Genomic DNA, 19,450 nt, shown 5'->3' on the forward strand with positions numbered 1-19,450 from the left:
CACAAGTGGATTTCATTTCCACTGAAACAAAAAGGCAGCAACAAGTCTCTAAGCTCCCTCTCCCTGAGCAAAATGCACACTGACTTGGAGTCCTGTGACCTAACTTGCAATGTTGTTATGGTCCTGATAGTGATTCATGTCCTTACAAAACAAACAGCTCTCTTTCTAACCCTTCACAGCTTAGGCGGGGCCTCTACCACAGAGCTGCCTCTGGTTGGCTCTGCAGACTTTGATGATGAGACTCTAGCAGTCAGTCTAAGAGAGAAAAGGACATTCAGGGAATTTTAAGTGGCTTGGATCAGCATTCGTCATATACAATTGATGTTCATTTATATTTCACTAGCTAAAATCTAATGCTGTCCAAAATTGGGAAAGAAATATTTCAAATACTAATCAGGCCCAATCTTGCTTTAATGTAAAAAATGAGCCTTGTCCTACCTTTTTTCAATCCTAGTCTCAGAAGGGAGATTTAATATTTCCTGACAGTGCTTTAAATACATTGCTGTTCAGACTTCAATGAATCCACAATAATTATGTGAGTTAAACCAGCTTGGTTTTTCCATAGGCGTTTTAGGTTTAGGGTGCTTTTTGAACTCCGTATCATGGCATTCATTCTTTGATATTAGGTTTATTAGAGAAAGGGCCAATACTCAGATGGATTACCACTTAACCATTTAACCCATTTACCTGTAGTTGTTGTTGTTTTTAATCTATTGATTTAGTGGTCTACAGCTTCCCAGCCCACTCCTTTCCAGGAAGTTTAATTACACAGAATCTAGGAGCCATTGCTATTCCCAGTGGAGCGTTTCGGGGAAGGCCAAGTGGTTTTTAATTCTCAGAAGATCAAGCCATAAAGACTCCGGTAGATTATCATTAAGCACTGACTTAACATTTAGTGTCTTACTGAGCTTTTTGTAGGAGCCTTTGCCATTTTGATGAATGAGACTGAAAAAGTATCTTTGTTTTACAGATGGAGAAAATATATCAATATACCATTGTTTAGGGGTGGGGAGAGAAGTACCAGTTTCTTCAGGTGGAAATTAATTCTACCCATCCTTCGGCACCCTCTCAAAAATATCCAACAACTTCATCATAGTTTTGGCTTCAATCAGTGTGCTCATTCTTCCTGAATCATACTCTCCAGTAAAACAAGATCTTCTTGATAGGTTCTGTTGGCAATATCCAGCCTTCACCTTGACAACAATTAAACAAACCAGGGAGCACAATTGAGATGAGTTTTCTTCAGAAGAACAGCCAAAAGGCACTAAACACATTTACACAAAGCCATAAAGCAAGTGCAGGAATTAGAAGGCATCCCCTCTGTGTGGGTGGGGTGGTGAGCCTAGCCGAGGGAGGAACATGGTTTGCTAAGTAGAAGCCTGGGATGGTAGACACAGACCTTCCTTATTTCTTCAGAAGATCATGTCAGAATTCCCCATGGGAATCCCCACATTGGAATCTCTTAGCTTCTTAGAAAGCGTAAGCGAAGCCACTAGAAACCATTTATAACATTTAGGAGTTCTTTCATTGCTTTCTCATAATTTGCCATGTAAAAATAAATTAGAAGTCATGGAGAGGATGCTTACTAATAAAAGAGAAATTATCAAAGAGATGAACATAAATAGTAATGAAATCAGCATGGGCCTGCAAAGTATGGACACTGCAGAGTCAAAATAAAGGAGGGATGATAACAAAACAAGATTTGCTTTGAACTTCTTACTCAACACTTATTTTGTTTTCTTTTAGTTTTCTAGGAACCAGCTTTGTTATTTTACATTTGACCACTTCTTATAAATCCAAACTTTTACTATTTGATGCTGTTTTTTAACCCTGCCTTATTCTGTGTGCAGACTGCTCCAAGAAAAATATCAGCAACTAAATTTGCTCTTTTCACTCTAAGTGGGGACATTTTTTATAATATCAATAGTCTAACTTAGAAAAGGCTACTTCTTAAGGCAATGAGTGTGGACAGTTTGTCGGATTAACACTGAGCTGGGATGCTACAGTGGTAAGACTTTGGAATTTGGGAGTCAGAAAATACAAGGGCTACTTCTGATTTTGCCTTTTACTAATTGCATGGACTACTTAACAGAATGTCTGTAATTTAAACCTCCCCTTAATTTATAGACAGTATAAATTAAGTAAATGTCAGTCAGCTTAAGCCATTCCTGAGGGGCAGTCATTTGCCCAAACTGAAAATTCATACCCTAGGTGTCATCACCTAGACTTCTAGTTAGAAGCCCATCTTCCAGAGGTGATTCAGCTATCTTAAACTCCGAACACCACCAAGTTATTCTTAATTAGCAGAATGCATGTTAAAAATGGGTTTTCATTGGTTAAATTAATAGCTCGTCAATTAGCATTTGAATGCTAGAAATGGGATTTCACTGGTGAAAATAGTGATGTTCAAGATGTGTAAAATATTTTAGACTCTCCCTGCTTGCATAAATAGAATAAAAATGTAGAGAACTCTGTGTCCTATACCTTCAGGGATATTTTCTGGAGACTGATTTCCGCACTGTCCTGAGTCTGACCATTGACTCAATCCTTAGTTCTTGAGTTGCCCGATGTCTACTGTAAGACAAATTGAACCCAGCCTCTAGAATATGATCATATCTGCTTCAAGTGAACATTGCATGCACCAGTGCAGTTAGGATACCTAAAATGCCAACAGTTGGAATTTCATCCAACAGTTTGAAATTTCATCCAAATTTATAGAATTGGTTACATGAGCTGTTTTGTGACTGCTTCCTAATAAATGTTTAGTATACATTTTTATATGTTGCCAAATTTGGTCGGAGATTTGCTTTCAAGATAAACTAGTGAAGGGTTGTGGGGGAGACAGTTATTCATCACCCATGTCTACTTATCGGTAGTCACTGTTATTGACAAAATAATCTGCAACATTACCCTCCACTCAGCATTTGATCTCGCTTTAGCTTGTCCCAGATGTTCTTAATGTTACCCAGGTGCCTGTGGGCAATTAAAGGGTAGAAAACTCACAGATCTCCAGACTACAGATCCGGCGGGATTCAGTGGGATGCAGTGTAGGCACAGGGCTATCCTGGATTAGCAGTCACTTTAGGACCCTATGACTTGGTCTGACTGCTGCCTGGTCCTTGCCCCCAAGTCCCAGAGGCTGTTAGGATTTTTCCTGTTCTCTCCAGAAAAATGAAGACCCTAGAGGGGTTCTCATCAATATTTCCTGCTAAGTTTCTTTCACAAAGCCATGATCAAACCCTTTTGGTAAGTGCTGTAAGAACAGAATACAGATATGGATATCCTGGGGTTGTGTCATAGATACAGGTGGTGATGATGATGATGATTACTATTAGTGTAATTTCCACCTGACAGAAAAACCTGTATTAAAAACGCATTCTGTTTGGCTGCACATAAAATAAAACTCAAGGAATATTGGCCTAAGGCAGTTAGGTTTGTTTTCTTCGTATTGTAAATCTAGAGTTGAGAAATGGGAAGATCAATGATGCTGTCAGAGACCCAAGGTCTACATTCCTGCTCTGTCATCATTTGTTCATGGCTCTTGTCCTCATGCTTTGAAGATGGCGGCAGCATCTCCAGGTGTACAAAGAGGAAGGAGAGAGGTGAAAGGGTTTTCACAAGGTAAGCTTTTGCCATTTTATTAAGGAAAGAAATCTCTCTTGTAAATTCCACTTACATTACATTGGCCAGAACTTTGTCATCCCCTAGCTGCAAATGGGGGTGAAGTTATTTTAGCAGAGCATATCACTATTCTGAACAAAATGAAATTCTGACAGGGAGAAAAAGAATGGATATTTCCAGCTAACTAGTAGGGTTTACCATTCCTGCTATTCATCAGCCACTTTATTGGGTACTTTCCATATTTACAGTCTATAACCTTGTGAAGTAATGATTTTCCATATGATCCACTGAGGAACAAAGACTTTTAGTAGCTTGTCCAAGAAAATGGCAGATAACTTGACTGACAGAAATTATTATAATACAGTTAACATTGCTCAAATGCTTACCATAGGTCAGGTATTTCTCTGGATGCTTTATGTACATTGACTTGTTTCCTCCTCATAGAAACCCTCTGAGGAAGGTATTTTCATTGTCCTCATCTACAAGGTGAGGAAATCAAAGTTTAGAAAAGTTAAGGAACTTGCTTAGAATCACACAGGTTATAAGAGGTGAAGCTCAAGTTTGAACCTAGTTCTGTGTGACTCCTTAGCTCTTGACCACTGATTTGGTTTGGCTGTGTCCCCACCAAAATCCCATCTTGAATTCCCACGTGTTGTGGAAGGAACCTGGTGGCAGGTAATTGAATCATGGGCAGGTCTTTCCCATGCTGTTCTCGTGATAGTGAATAAGTCTCATGAGATCTAATGGTATGTAAGGGGGAGTTTCCCAGCACAAGCTCTCTCTTTCTGCCTGCTGCCATTCATGTAAGATGTAACTTGCTCCTCCTTGCCTTGCCCTCTGCCATGATTGTGAGGCCTCTGCAGCCATGTGGAACTGTAAGCCCATTAAACCTCTTTCTTTTATAAATTGCCCAGTCTTGGGTATGTCTTTGTGAACAGCATGGGAATAGACTAATACAGTAAATTTTACCACTAGAGTAGGGCATTGCTGAAAAGATACCTGAAAATGTGGAAGTGACTTTGGAACTGGGTAACAGGCAGAGTTTGGAACAGTTTGGAGGGCTCAGAAGAAGAGAGGATAATGTGGGAAATTTTGGAACCTCCTAGAGACTTGTTGAATGACTTTGATAAAAAAGCTGATAGTGATATGAAAAATAAGGTCCAGGCTGAGGTGGTCTCAGATGGAGATGAGGAACTTGTTGGGAACAGGAGCAAAGGTGACTCTTGTTATGTTTTAGCAAAGAGACTGGCAGCATTTTGCCCCTGCCCTAGAGATTTGTGGAACTTTGAACTTGAGAGAAACGATTTAGGGTATCTGGTAGAAGAAATTTCAAAAGCAGCAAAGCATTCAAAAGGTGATTTGGGTGCTATCAAAGGCATTCAGTTTTATAAAGAAAGCAGAGCATAACAGTTTGGAAAATTTGCAGCCTGACAATGCAATAGAAAAGAAAATCCCATTTTCTGAGGACAAATTCAAGCCTGTTACACACATTTGCATAAGTAACCAGGATCTGAATGTTAATTCCCAAGACAGTGGGGAAAATGTCTCCAGGGCATGTCAAAGGTCTTCATGGTAGCTCCTCCCATCACAGGCCTGGAGGCCTAGGAAGAAAAAATGGTTTTATGGGCCGGCACAGGGTACCCATGCTGTGTACAGTCTAGGGACTTGGTGCCCTGCATCCCAGCCACTCCAGCTGTGACTGAAATGGGCCAAGATGCAGCTCAGGCTGTGGCTTCAGAGGGTACAAGCCCCAAGTCTTGGCAGCTTCCAAATGGTGTTGAGCCTGTGGGTGCACAGAAGTCAAGAATTGAGGTTTGGGAACCTCCGCCTAGATTTCAAAGAATGTATAGAAACACTTGGATGTCCAGGCAGAAGTTTGCTGCAGGAGCAGGGCTCTCATGGAGAACCTCTGCTAGGACAGTGAGGATGGAAAATGTGGGATTGGAGCCCCCACACAGAGTTACTACTAGAGCACCGTGTAGCAGAGCTGTGAGAAGTAGGCCACCATCTTCCAGACCCCAGGATGGTAGATCCACTGACAACTTGCCCCATGTGCCTGGAAAAGCCACAGACAGTCAATGTCAGCCCATGAAAGCAGCTGGGAGGGAGGCTGTACCCTGCAAAGCCACAGGGGCAGAACTGCCCAAGACCATGGGAACCCACCTCTTGCATCAGCATGACCTGGATGTGAGACATGGAGTCAAAGGACATCATTTTGGAGCTTTAAGATTTGACTGCCCTGCTGGATTTCAGACTTGCATGGGGCCTGCAGCCCCTTTGTTTTGGCCAGTCTCTCCCATTTGGAATGGATGTACTTACCCAATGCCTGTACTCCCATTGCATCTAGGAAGTAATTAACTTGCTTTTGATTTCACAGGCTCATATGTGGAAGGGTCCTGCCTTGTCTCAGATGAGACATGGGACTGTGGACTTTTGAGTTAATGCTGAAATGAGTTAAGACTTTGGGGGTACTGTTGGGAAGGCATGCATGATTGGTTTTGAAATGTGAGGACATGAGATTTGGGAGGGTCCAGGCACAAAATGATATGGTTTTGGTGTGTCCCCACCGAAATCTCATGTTGAATTCACATGTGTTGTGGGAGGGACCTGGTGGGAGGTAATTGAATCATGGGGCCAGGTCTTTCCCATGCTGTTCTCATGATAGCAAATAAGTCTCACAAGACCTGACAGTATTATAAGCGGGAGTTTCCCTGCACAAGCTCTCTCTTTTTGCCTGCTGCCATCCATGTAAGATGTGACTTGCTTCTCCTTGCCTTCTGCCATGATTGTGAGACCTCCCCAGAAATATGGAATGGAGTCCATTAAACCTCTTTCTTTTGTAAATTGCCCACTCTCAAATATGTCTTTATCAGCTGCATGGATATGTCTTTATCAGCTGCATGAAAACAGACTAATACAACCACTCTGTTGCACAGCTTCTGCAAAACACATCAAACTGTGCACAGAGCTACCATCTCACTAGTGTTGTAGAGGTATCAAGTGAACAGGCAAAAGGTCAAATACCAATCAGGCAGCCAATCAGTACTCCAAATTAGAGAGAGTAAACAGAGGAGCCTGAGAATGGAAACTGAAGATTCAAGAAATAGCAAGAAATAAGTAATGTCCAGCTGATGTTTAACTCCGTGCCAGAATATGCGTTTAGTTATTTCTTGTGATGCAAGGGCCCTTTTCCCTACATCAGTGTGTATTTTGGTGAAGTCACACAGAAATATCTATCACAGATGACAGCTGCTCATTGCCCACTTTATAACCGTACTCCAATTCTTCTTTACTAAGCAGACCCTCATTTTACTATGGGCAACATTAGGTTGAGTTAAAATGACTCACTCCACAGATTTCCTTTCCCTTCCTGGTAGCCATGTGACACAAGACTGGCCAATTGCAATTAAGTAAGCATGGGTTTGGGGTAAGAGCTTCCTGGAAAGTTATTGTTAAAAAGGTTGGTGGAGAAACAGATAGGGAGAAGAGAAATCCATAGAGTATGGACCCTAGGCATAGATGGCTTTGCTCCCAGACAGAAGAGAACTTATGAGAAGAGGGAAAGCAAGTATCTCCCTGCTTCTCAGAATTTAACATTCTTCCCATATGAAAAAGAGAACCCAGTTTGTAACCATCTCTTTAGATTCACAAAATATACCAGCATTCTAAATTAGGGTTTTCCTTAAGAGCTAATTCTTTGGAGATGTGCTCTTGGAATACAGTCATAATCACCTATAGAATATATTTATAATACACACATGTATACATGCCACATACATATTTGTGTATAACATTAGACTCTGTTACCATGGAAACTATTACAGTACTAACAAATTTCCACTGTAATATGAAATAAGAAATTCAAATGAAATACCAAGCATTTGTTTAAGCACAAATAGCTTTAGTAATTAAATACATAGAGACAATACAGAAAACTGCAAATTAATACTTAGAAACCTTTTGCAGTATGAAAGTCGACTTTGATGTTGTTTTCCCTTTTCCACTGCATTACATTATACATCTTTATAAATTAAATTTGGCATTGGGTTAACAAGAATAGATCTGCTTGCTGCATGGGAGCTTTCACACACCTAAAAGCTGAGCTCTTATTCTAGATAGTTACACCTTCCACAGCCAGTGAGCAAGATTTTATGGCTCCTTTTATTACTCAGAAGGAGGACTTTTATAAAAGAAAGCTCAAATGTGAAGTTGGTCTTACATCTCCTGTTTCATTCAGACAATATGTAGAACTACCCCTGGGGTTTTGAATATATTAACATCCTTTCACAATTAACCCTAATGGGACAAGTGTAGCATTTTTTTTTTCCAAGCAGATATATTCAAAGCTGAAAAATACATAGTGTTTAAATAGATCTCATTATATCAGCTACACCAAATCTCTCCTCTTTATATACAGAGGATTGTACCTCTCTTCACTGTCATGCAACATTAAAATAGGAAGGCATACACAAGGATGACATAGATTTGACAAAAAATTAATGATTTGTACATCACTTTAATACTTCAAATCTGCAATTCATGTATGCTAATTAGTTCATAATGGGCTGTTGAAGAACAGAACTGTCATCCTGCTGCTTCGCAGGTTTCTGGAAGCTCCGATTCAGCACAGACTTGCCTGGTTGGCTGCTGGATTCTGGGCTGTAACATGGCAGATCTATGATCACATCCCCCCTCCCCTCAACACACAATTGTTTCCTGGATGTGGTGCTTTAATCTATCAGAGTTACGATGGCATATCTCAAATAAGTGGTTCCTGGGTGCCGCAATACATACCGGGAGCAATAGCATGGCATCGCTCTATCTAAATGATTGATTTCTGGGTTTTAGACTGTCAGGCTATACCTCAGAGGGCAGCTGTCAACTTCCTAAATGTATGAAGTTGTATTATGCAGCACATTTTGAAAATGTATGTACAACTTTTTTTTATTATTATTATTTACAGATAAAAAGGGCTGTAAAACTTGGAGAGAGGAAACAAAGGGGACTAGAAAGATCAGATGTCTTTTCTCACTGTGAAATCACGTATATCTCCCCACTGCAAGAGATGCAGCTACCCATTGCTTTTTCTGAGATCTCCTTTGGTCTTTGCACTGCAGAGGCAGAGACAAAGACTCTGACAACAGCAGGAGAGTGTGAGACTGGGCTGCTTCACCAAACAAATGGAAGCACTGGGGATTATTGGAAGCTGGGAGATTCGAAAACAAGTTGTTCTGTTTTTATTGGAGTGCAAACTGATTTTCCCTGATTCCATGATAGAGGCTTGACCCAATGTATTTCTCATATCACACCTACTGATCTGTAAACCCAGCTTCTACGCATGTCCAGAGTTACAACGACACAAAAGAAACAAGAATCGAATTGGTTTTCAGGCTCAAAGTAATCAGTCAGGCTCCTGATGGCTAAAATTTTTATCTTGAAGACTCCAGAATGAAGATACATTTATTTAAAAAAATGATTTTTTACACACTAGAAAATATGAACTGGATATCATAATAGAAAAACTGAGCCAGGCCAGGGAAAACATACTCCAAATGTAGTTAAACTATGAAAGGATTTCAGATTTTTAGGAATAGTCACTTTGCAAATATGCGAAACAATGGTATCATCAAAGGGAGTCTAAAAGTGCTCAAGTTAAAGAATTTTTGTTCAGACATGTGCTTAAGACCTTTCAACATGCATACAGAAAAAGCTGTTATTAAGAAGAATTGATACATAATAAAGGTTGAACGAATGAATGATGTTCTTCAAATAATGCTGTGACTTGAAAGACATAAAATGACATTTCAACCTAGAATTCTGTATGTGGCTCTCCAGCCAGCAGCAAGAAAGCCTATGTTCAAAGTAACCATAATATTTTATCTACATTAACATTTGAATAACATTTTCTTGTGAGGAAAACCAAACCACAAATTTGAAGCTCCCTTCCATGGTTGGGTTATTCAAATTTGCAGATTTAATGTTGGGTTTTAGTGAATATTTAGGAGTGGGGTGGCTAGGTCATTTGGGAGATGTATGCTTAGCCTGTTCAGAAACTGACAGTCTATTTTCCAAAGTCATTGTTCCACTTTACATTCCCACCAGCAATTCATAAAAGATCCAATTTCTCCATATCCTTGCCGACACTTGATGTGGCCAATCTTTTTAATTTTAGACATTCTAATAAGTGTGTAATTGTATCTCACGGTGGTTTTGTGTTTCTCTCATAACTAATGATGTTAACATCTTTTCATGTCCTTATTTGCCATGTTTATCTTCTTTAGTGAAGTAACACTTCAAATCTCTTGCTGATTTTTTACTTGAGTTGTTCGTTTCCTTATTCTTGAGTTTTGAGAGTTCTTTGTATATTCTGGATACAGCCTTTTATCACATATATGATTTGAAAATATTTTCTCTTACTCGGAATCCTCTTTTTTCATTCTCATAGCACTATTTTTTTTTTGAAGAACAGAATTTTTAACTTTTGATGAAGATATATTAATATCAATAACAATATAAATGTATATCTTTTGGTGTCTTCTTTCTTCTTTGATTGGTCTGCCAGAATTTTATCTATTTTATTATCTTCTCAAAAAACAGATTTTGTTTTCATTGATATTTATCCGTCATTTTTGTCTTCTATTTCATTGATCCGTGCTCGAATTCTTATTTCCTTTCATGTGCTATCTATACCTTTCATTTGCTTTTTTCCTGCATGTGAAGGTGGATGTTGAGGTCATTGATTTCAGACCAAAGAGAAATGAAATCACACATGCACACAAAGACTTTTATACAAATGTTCACAGAAGCTTCATTTTTAATAGCCCAAACCTGGAAACTACCCAAAGGTTCATTAACAGGTAAATAAATACATGAATGTGCTATTATTTATATGACAGACTACTACTCAGCAATAAAAGGAGACAGATTATTACACGAACAATGTGATGCATCTGAAAATAATTATGCTCATGAAAGAAAACAAACAAAAAGAAGACATACTATATGATTTCACGGATATAAGATTATAGAAAATTTAAAGTAGCTTGTAGTGACATAAAGCAGATTAATAGCTGCCTGAGGATGGGGATAGAAGAGTAGTAGGGAGGTATTCAAAAGGGGCACCAGGAAACTTGGGCAGTGGAGGATATATTCATTAACTTGATTGTACACAGTGTTTCGGGGATGTAAACAGATGTTAAAACAGAAGATTTTATATTATAACTGTGTGTAGTTTATTGTATGTCAATTACATCTCAAAAACCTGTTTAAAAAGTCATCATTACAAAAATGATGAAGGCCACAGAAAAGGAGAAAATATGTGCAATAATTAAATTTGAATTATATCCAGGATATATAAAGAACTCTTACTCTTTGTGAGACAAATAATCCAATAAAACAGAAAGCAAAATATTTCAATAGACATTCATAAAAAGTATATATATATATATGAGTAGCCAACAAACCCATGAAAAGATACTCAACAATATTAGTCATCAGGGAAAGCAAATCAAAACCACGATGAGATATTACTACACATCCACTAGGAAAGCTAAAAAAATTAAAATGAGTAATAACACTATAAAATGTTGGTGAGGATGTGAAGGAGTTGGAATTTTAATCCACCCTGGCAGGAGTGTAAAATGGCAAAACTTTCCTGGAAAATGGTTTGACAATTTCTTTAAGAGTTAAATATATACAATCCCTAGGACTCAGCAGTTTCTTTCCCAGGTATATACCCAAGAGAACTGAAAGCATATGCCCATATAAATATGTAGATATTCACAGAAGTTTTATTCAAAATTGCTCAAAACTGGAAACAATCTCTCTTGTCCTTTGGGAACTCCAATTACATGTATATTTGATGTTTGAAGTTGTCCCTTGGTTCCCCGATGCTCTGTTCATTTTCTTTCTTTCTTTCTTTTAATTCTCTCTAGTTTCATTTTGGATAGCTTTTATTGCTATGTCTTCAAGTTTACTAACCTTTTTTTCTCCAATGTTTAATCTGCTGTTATTTTTCATATCAGATATTGTAGTTTTTATCTCTGGAAGGTCTTCCATGCCTCTAGTCATCATGTGCAATCTTTCCTCTAGCTTCTTGAACTTTAGGAATACCGTTGTACTAACTATTTTAATGTCCTGTCTAGTAATTCTATCATCTGTATGATTCTTATGTCAGTTTCAATTGATTGATTTTTGTCCTCATTACAAATCATAATTTCCTACTTCCAAATGCCAATTTGGAATGTTAATTCTGCTAATTGCTGAATGGTTATCAGACATTGTAAGTTTTACCTTTTTGGGTGGTGGATATGTTTGTGTTCTTGTAAATATTCTTGACTTTTTTTCTGGGATGCACTTGAATTACTTACAGTTTGATCCTTTCAGAACTTGCATTTGAGCTTTGCCAAGTGGAACTAGAGCAGCCTTTAATCTAGATGTATCTTTGTTTCAAGACTCGAGCTAAGACTTTCTGAAAACTCAACCCAATGCCTGTGAAGTATGAGGTTTTCCACCCTCGCTGGTAGGAGCAGGAACTATTCCTGGCTTTGTGTGTGGGCCTATCACTGTCCCTTTCATCTTTTCAGAGAGTTCTTTCCCCAGACCTGGATAGTGTTCTCTGAAACATACAGGAACCAGGAGTCAGCTGAAGATGGAAGCAGAGCCCTCAGTAGATCGCTGTTTTCTTCTCTCTATTCTCTATCCTGTAAACTCTAGCCATGCAGACTCTTGTCTCTTCCCCACTCCAGGAGGCCACTGTTCTCTGCTGGGTTGTCACTCTGTGCCTCAGCCAGACACTCTCTCCAGGCAGCAAACTGGGCCAACTGGGGGCTCACTGCATTTGTTTCCCATCATTCTGGGCTCATTATTTTTTATTACTAGAATAAAAAACATTGTTTTTTATCCAAAGTGTTTCTAACCATTGTGCCATATATTTTGTCCAGTTTTTTAAAATTGTTTCAGTAATAATTTTAAAAAAATCTGCTTTTCTAAGTAACTCTCAATCTTGTAAAGAAGTAGGAAATTTACAAATAATACTTTAGGGTAAAAGAAAAGGCAGGTGGTAAGTTGAGATAAGTGGAGAAAAAGGGTTAAATATAAAAATGGCCAAGTAATTCTGGAAGTAATTTTCCAGAATTTATCTAGTGAACTTCTGGTTATGATGTCTGAATACCTTTGTCCCCATCTGAGGTTAAGTCAAATGGTTTTTTATTAATAAAAATTTGTTAATAAATAGCAAAGTGGTTTGTATACAGGCTCCAAGTAAACTCTAGTCCTTTGCCCAGATAGTTAATTGCATTCGAGGATAAGCAGTCAATAAGATAAAAAGCAGACAACTGAACATTCTCCTTCCTCACCTTGGTTGGAATAGAGACACATGGTGCATGGTTGTCACTCTGGGTTGTAAAAGTTCTCTCTGCATGTGGGGATATGCACAGATGAGCAATTAGCTAAATGTGTACATGCATTGTATTGGAGAATAACCTCACTCCTGGCTAAATCAAAGCGTTCATTATTGAGACTAATTCCAACTCACTTAGCTTCTCTGTGAGAAATAAATAACGTTCCACAGTCTCATATGTCCAGGCAATGTCCTGTAAGGCCAAGCAAGGCTAGGTAGAAGAGACAATGGGCTTAACAAATTATCTACTGGTTTATTTATTTATTTATTTTGGTGATTTTTTTTTTTTTTTTTGGAGTTGGGGCTTCTCTATAAGGTCCTTATGAAGCAAGCCAAGACAAAAATTCAAAACAGACCAGGTAGAATAAGAAGTTCTGAAGGGGTGGCCTGCCCCTCCACACTTGTGGGTGTTTCTCGTTAGGTGGAACGAGAGACTTGAGAAAAGAAATGAGACACACAGACAAAGTATAGAGAAAGAGAAAGTGGGCCCAGGGGACCGGCGCTCAGCTTACAGAGGACCCACGCTGGCACCGGTCTCTGAGTTCCCTTAGTATTTATTGATAATTATCTTTACCATCTTAAAGATAAGGGAGTGGCAGGACAATAGGATCATTGTAGGGAGGAAATCGGCAGGCAGTAAGACAAATGAACAAAAACCTCTGTGACATGAATAAGTTTAAAGGAAAATGCTGTGCCTTGAGATGCATGTGCAAACATCTCCATAAACCTTTTAGCAGCATTGTTTCAGTCTATCACATGGGGAGAAACCTTGGACAATACCTAGCTTTCCTAGGCAGAGGTCCCTGCGACCTTTGGCCATGTAAGTGTCCCTGGGCAGTTGAAATTAAGAGAATGGTGATGACTTTTAACCAGCAAGCTGCCTTCAGGCACTTGTTTAACAAAGACACATCCTGCACAGCCCAAAATCCATTAAACCTTGAGTCACCGCAGCACATGTCTCTTGCAAGGACAAGGTTGGGGGTAGGGTTACAGATTAACAGCATCTCAAATACAGAACAAAATGGAATCTCTTATGTCTACTTCTTTCTATATAGACACAGTAACAGGCTGATCTCTCTTTCTTTTCCCCACAAGTTCATGGGTATAATTAGGTTTAAGATCTTCTAAATCTGTTTGGTTATTTTATTTGCCAAATGGGTAGTGTGCCTGTCTTAGTTCATTTTCTGCTGCTGTAACAATACTACAGATTGGGTAATTTATAAAGAAAAGAAGTTTATTTGGCTCATGGGTCTGGAGGCTGGGAAGTCCAAGAGTTTGGCACTGGCATGTGGTGAGGATATTCTTACTGCATCCTTAATTGCTCATCTGTGCGTATCCCCACATGAAAGCATCACATGGCAAATACATGGATACACTTGAGAGAGAATAAATAGAAGCCAAGCTTATCCTTTCATCAGGAGCACACTCTTGAGGTAAGGAACCCACTCCCACAATAACAGCATTGATCTATTCATGAAGGCGGAACCTTCATGATCTAATCACCTCTTAAAGGTCCCACCTCTTAACACTGTTGCACTGGGTATTACGTTTCTAGGGTATGAACTTTTGGGAGACATATTCAAACCAGAGCAGTATCCATATTCAGATTGTGTCCATGTAGAATCAGAACAACTGATAATAAATTTTTCTCTTCCTGACCAAAAAAATTGTATCAAGAAAATGGTTTGGCCGACTTTATTTTCTCTACTTTTATTTTTGTTGATTGGAAGTATTAACTCATATGGAAGTATTCACTCATTTATTCATTCACTTATTTATGAAAGGTTTCTGTTTGAAATGTATTCAGTGTACAGTTGATGTGTCTCTGTTTTGAACACACACACACACAACACACACACACACACACAAGTAAGCTTTATCCCTGGGATGCAAGGTTGGTTCAACATGCACAAATCAATAAATGTGATTCACCCCATAAACAAAATTTAAAACAAGAACTACGTGATTATCTCAATACATGCAGAAAAAGCTTTTGATAAAATCCAACATCCCTTCATGTTAAAAATGCTCAATAAATTAGGCATTGAAATAACATTCTTCAAAATAATAAGAGCCAGCTATGAGAAACCCACAGCCAACATACTGAATGAGCAAAATCTGGAAGCATTTCCCTTGAAAACCAGAACAAGAGAGGGTGCTCTCTCTATCACTCCTACAGAACGTAGTACTGGAATCCTGGGCAGAGCAATCAGGCAAGAGAAAGAAAAAAAAAAGGCATTCAAACAGGAAGAGAGAAAGTCAAACTATGCCTGTTTGCAGATGATATGAATGTATACCTATAAATCCCCATAGTCTCTGTCCCAAAATTCCTTGATCTGATAAACAACTTCAGCAAAGTTTCAGGATATAAAATTAACATACAAAAATCAGTAGCATTCCCATGCACCAACAACATCCAAGTTGAGAGCCAAATTAAGAACACAATCCCATTCACAATAGCCACATAAAGGATAAAGTACCTAAGAATATAGCTAACCAGGGAGGTGAAAGATTTCTACAACAAGAATTACGAAACACTGTTCAAAGAAATCAGAGATGACACAAACAAATGGAAACACATTCCATGCTCATGGATAGGAAGAATGGATATTGTTAAAATGGCCAGACTGCCCAAAGCAATTTACAGGTTCAATGCTATTCCTATCAAATTACCAACAACATTCTTCACAGAATTAGAAAAAACTATTTCAAAATTCATATGGAACCAAAAAAGCCCTAATTGCTAAGGCAATCTTAAGCAAAAAGAACAAAGCTGGAGTCAATACATCACTTGACTTCAAACTATTCTAAAATGATACAGTAAACAAAACAGCATGGTACTGGGACAAAAACAGACACATAGACCAATGGAATAGAATACAGAGCCCAGAAATAATGCTACACACCTACAACCATCTGATCTTCATCAAAGTCAAAACAATCAATGGGGAAAAGACTCCCTATTTAATAAATGGTCCTAAGATAACTGGCTAGCCGTAAGCAGAATGAGAAACTAGACCCCTTTCTTATACTTTACACAGAAATTAACTCAAGATGGATTAAAGACATAAATGTAAAACCTATTACTAAAACTATGAAAACTCTGGAAGATAACCGAGAAAATAACATTCTGGACACAGGATCTGGCAAAGATTTAATAACAAAGACACAAAAATGAATTGCAGCAAAAACAAAAATTGACAAATGGAACCTAATTATATCAACGAGCTTCTGCACAGCAAAAGAAACTATCGACAGAGTAAACAGACAACCTAAAGAATGGGAGAAAATATTTACAGACTACACATCTGACAAAGATCTAATATCTAGCATGTATAAGGAACTGAAAAAAATTTACAAGAATAAAAACAAGCCTATTAAAAAGTGAGCAAAGGACATGAACACTTTTCAAAAGAAGAAACACATGTGGCCAATAAGCGTATAAAAAACATGCTTAACATTACTAATCATTAGAGAAATGCAAATCAAAACCACAATGAGACACCATCTCACACCAGTTAGAATGGCTATAATTAAAAAGTCAAAAAATGATGCTGGTGAGGTTGCAGAGAAAAAGAACACTTACACACTGTTGGTGGGAGTGTAAATTATTCAATTCAGCCATTGTGGAAAGCAGTGTGGTGATTCCTAAAAGAACTTAAAACAGAATTACTATTCCACCCAGCAATCCCGTTATTGGGCATATACCCAAAGGAAAATAAATTGCTCTACCATAAGGATACATACTTGTGAATGTTTATTGCAGCAATATTCACAATAGCAAAGACCTAAGTGCCCATCAATGGAAGATTGAATAAAGAAAATGTGGTACATATACACCATGGAATATTATATAGTCATAAAAAAGAATGAGATCACATCCCTTGCAGCAACATAGATGAGCTGGAGGCCATTATCCTAAGCAAACTAATGTAGGAACAGAAAACCAAATACTACCTGTTCTCACTTATAAGTGGGAGCTAAATGAGAACACATGGACAGAAAGAGGGGAACAACAGACAGCAGGGACTACTTGAGAGTGAAGGGTTGGAGGAGGGAGAGAATAAAAAAAACTATGTATCAGGTACTATGCCTATTACTTAGGTGACAAAATAGTCTGTACACAAAACCCCCATGACATGCAGTTTAACTATACAAAAAACCTGAACATGTACCTCCTGAACCTACAGTAGGAATTAAAAAAAAAAACAACAAAAGGCCGGGCGCGGTGGCTCGAGCCTGTAATCCCAGCACTTTGGGAGGCCGAGACGGGCGGATCACGAGGTCGGGAGATCGAGACCATCCTGGCTAACATGGTGAAACCCCGTCTCTACTAAAAATACAAAAAACTAGCTGGGCGAGGTGGTGGGCGCCTGTAGTCCCAGCTACTGGGGAGGCTGAGGCAGGAGAATGGCGGGAACCTGGGAGGCGGAGCTTGCAGTGAGCTGAGATCCGGCCACTGCACTCCAGCCTGGGCGGCAGAGCGAGACTCTGTCTCAAAAAAAAAAAAAAAACAAAACAAAAAAACATAGCCGGCTTTATAGAAGCACTGCAGGGGCATAAATCTCTTAGAAGCCTGTTGAGCTGGAGGATGCATCCTGATTCACATGAATTCTGGAGTTTGTGATGCAGGTGAGAACACTTTTAAAGCAGGAGGAGTTCAGGAGTGTTTGCTCCTAGGTGTTAGATGATTAGGCAAAGAGAATTTAACACAAAGAACTCAAACAGAATTGGTAAATAACTGAATCATGGTTCAGGTAATTTTTTTAGAGCCATTTTGATGAGACTAGGAAGTTCAGGTAAAACAGGCCCTCCTTCCTTATTGGTTACAGAACCACAAAAGGTGATGCAGTCTGAAATGTGGAAATGAAACTGAAATGAAACTGAAAAATAAATATTACAAAATTTAAGCAATTTGCATACAAGTGGCTTCAATGCTATTATTTTATCCAGAAAACGAATTATTTAGCACCTATTTTGTGCAAAGCACCTTCCAGGAAGTCAGAGTTCAGCAGTGGATATGACAGACATGGTTCCTATCCGTTATGGAGCTTAAAACCTTGGGAGAAGTCAAACGTGGTAGGCTCAAAGTATGGTCTCCCAAATATGGCCACATCCTCATTCCCAGAGCCCGTGAATATGTTACTTCACATGGTAAAGGAGACTTTGCAGACATGATTCCATTAAGGATCTTGAGATGGGGAGATGATCCTAAATTATCAGGTGGGCCCAATGTAAGCATCAGGGTCCTTATAAGAGGAAGGCAAGAGGATCAGAGTCAGGGAGAGAAGATAGAATAACAAAGCAGACAGCAGGGAGGAGAGGTGTTTCGCTGCTAGCTTCGAATATGGAGGAAGAGGCCATGAGCTAAGGAATACAGGTGATGTGTAGCAGTTTGGATGGGGCAAGAGGATGGATCCTCTGCTAAGGCCTCCAGAGGGAGAACAGCCCTTGCTTTTGACCCATTGAAACTCATTTTAGATTTTTGACCTCCAGACCTGTAAGATAATACATTAATGTTGTTTTAAGTCAGTAAGTTTGTGGTAATTTGTTACAGCAGCAACAGGGGAAAATAATACAAAAAAATAAGCAAATAATTATCTGAAACCCTCTATCACTATCGATGTGATTGGTGCCATGAAAGAAAAGCAGAGAATCCCATGACGAGGCATAACAGAGGCCGAACCTAAAATGGGCTGAGCTAACCTCCCTCGATTTCGCTTTTTCTGGAGGAGGCCTAGGGTGAATTGATCAGGAGAACATGGGGGTGCTGTGCTGCAGGCAGAACAACCTCAGCAAGGCTGTCCAATGCCTAAAGAAATCTGACACAGTGGAGGCTGGGCGAGAAGGTCAGGTGGCAGCAGCACAGTGAGCAAAGGGATGGAATCGATTCTGCAGGTCTTCGTGGCCTGCAGAGATCTTAGACTTCATCCAAAAGGAAGAGGCAGCCACTAGAGATGTAGTAAGTGGGTGCCAAGATCAGGTTTGTGGTGTTTTTAGAAGATCACTCTGGCTGCTCTGTGGTCAATGAATCTAAGAAAGTTAAGAGCAGTTAAGGAAATACAGGTGAAGGCCACTGAATTCCTCAGAACGTAGGATGATTACAAAGCTTAGACAAGGGTGGTGATAAGGAGGGAAGCAGGTCTATTTGGAAGGAGAATCTCTAGGACCAGTGATTGATTGATTGAATCAATTATTCTTTTTGTTAAATGGCTAATCATTATGTGACTATATCATGTTTATCAATTCTTGTGTTAACTAACTTTTGGGATTTATCCAGTTATTGGCTATTATAATTAGCTTTGCTGTCAATATTCTAGTACAACTCTTGTTATGAATATATATTTTTATTTTAATACCTAAAAGTGAAACTGCTGAGTCACGAAGGAGGCGTATATTCAGCATTTTAAGAGGCTGCCACACTGTTCT

Source organism: Macaca mulatta, chromosome 12, assembly GCF_049350105.2.
Source record: "Macaca mulatta isolate MMU2019108-1 chromosome 12, T2T-MMU8v2.0, whole genome shotgun sequence".
NCBI lineage: Eukaryota > Metazoa > Chordata > Mammalia > Primates > Cercopithecidae > Macaca > Macaca mulatta.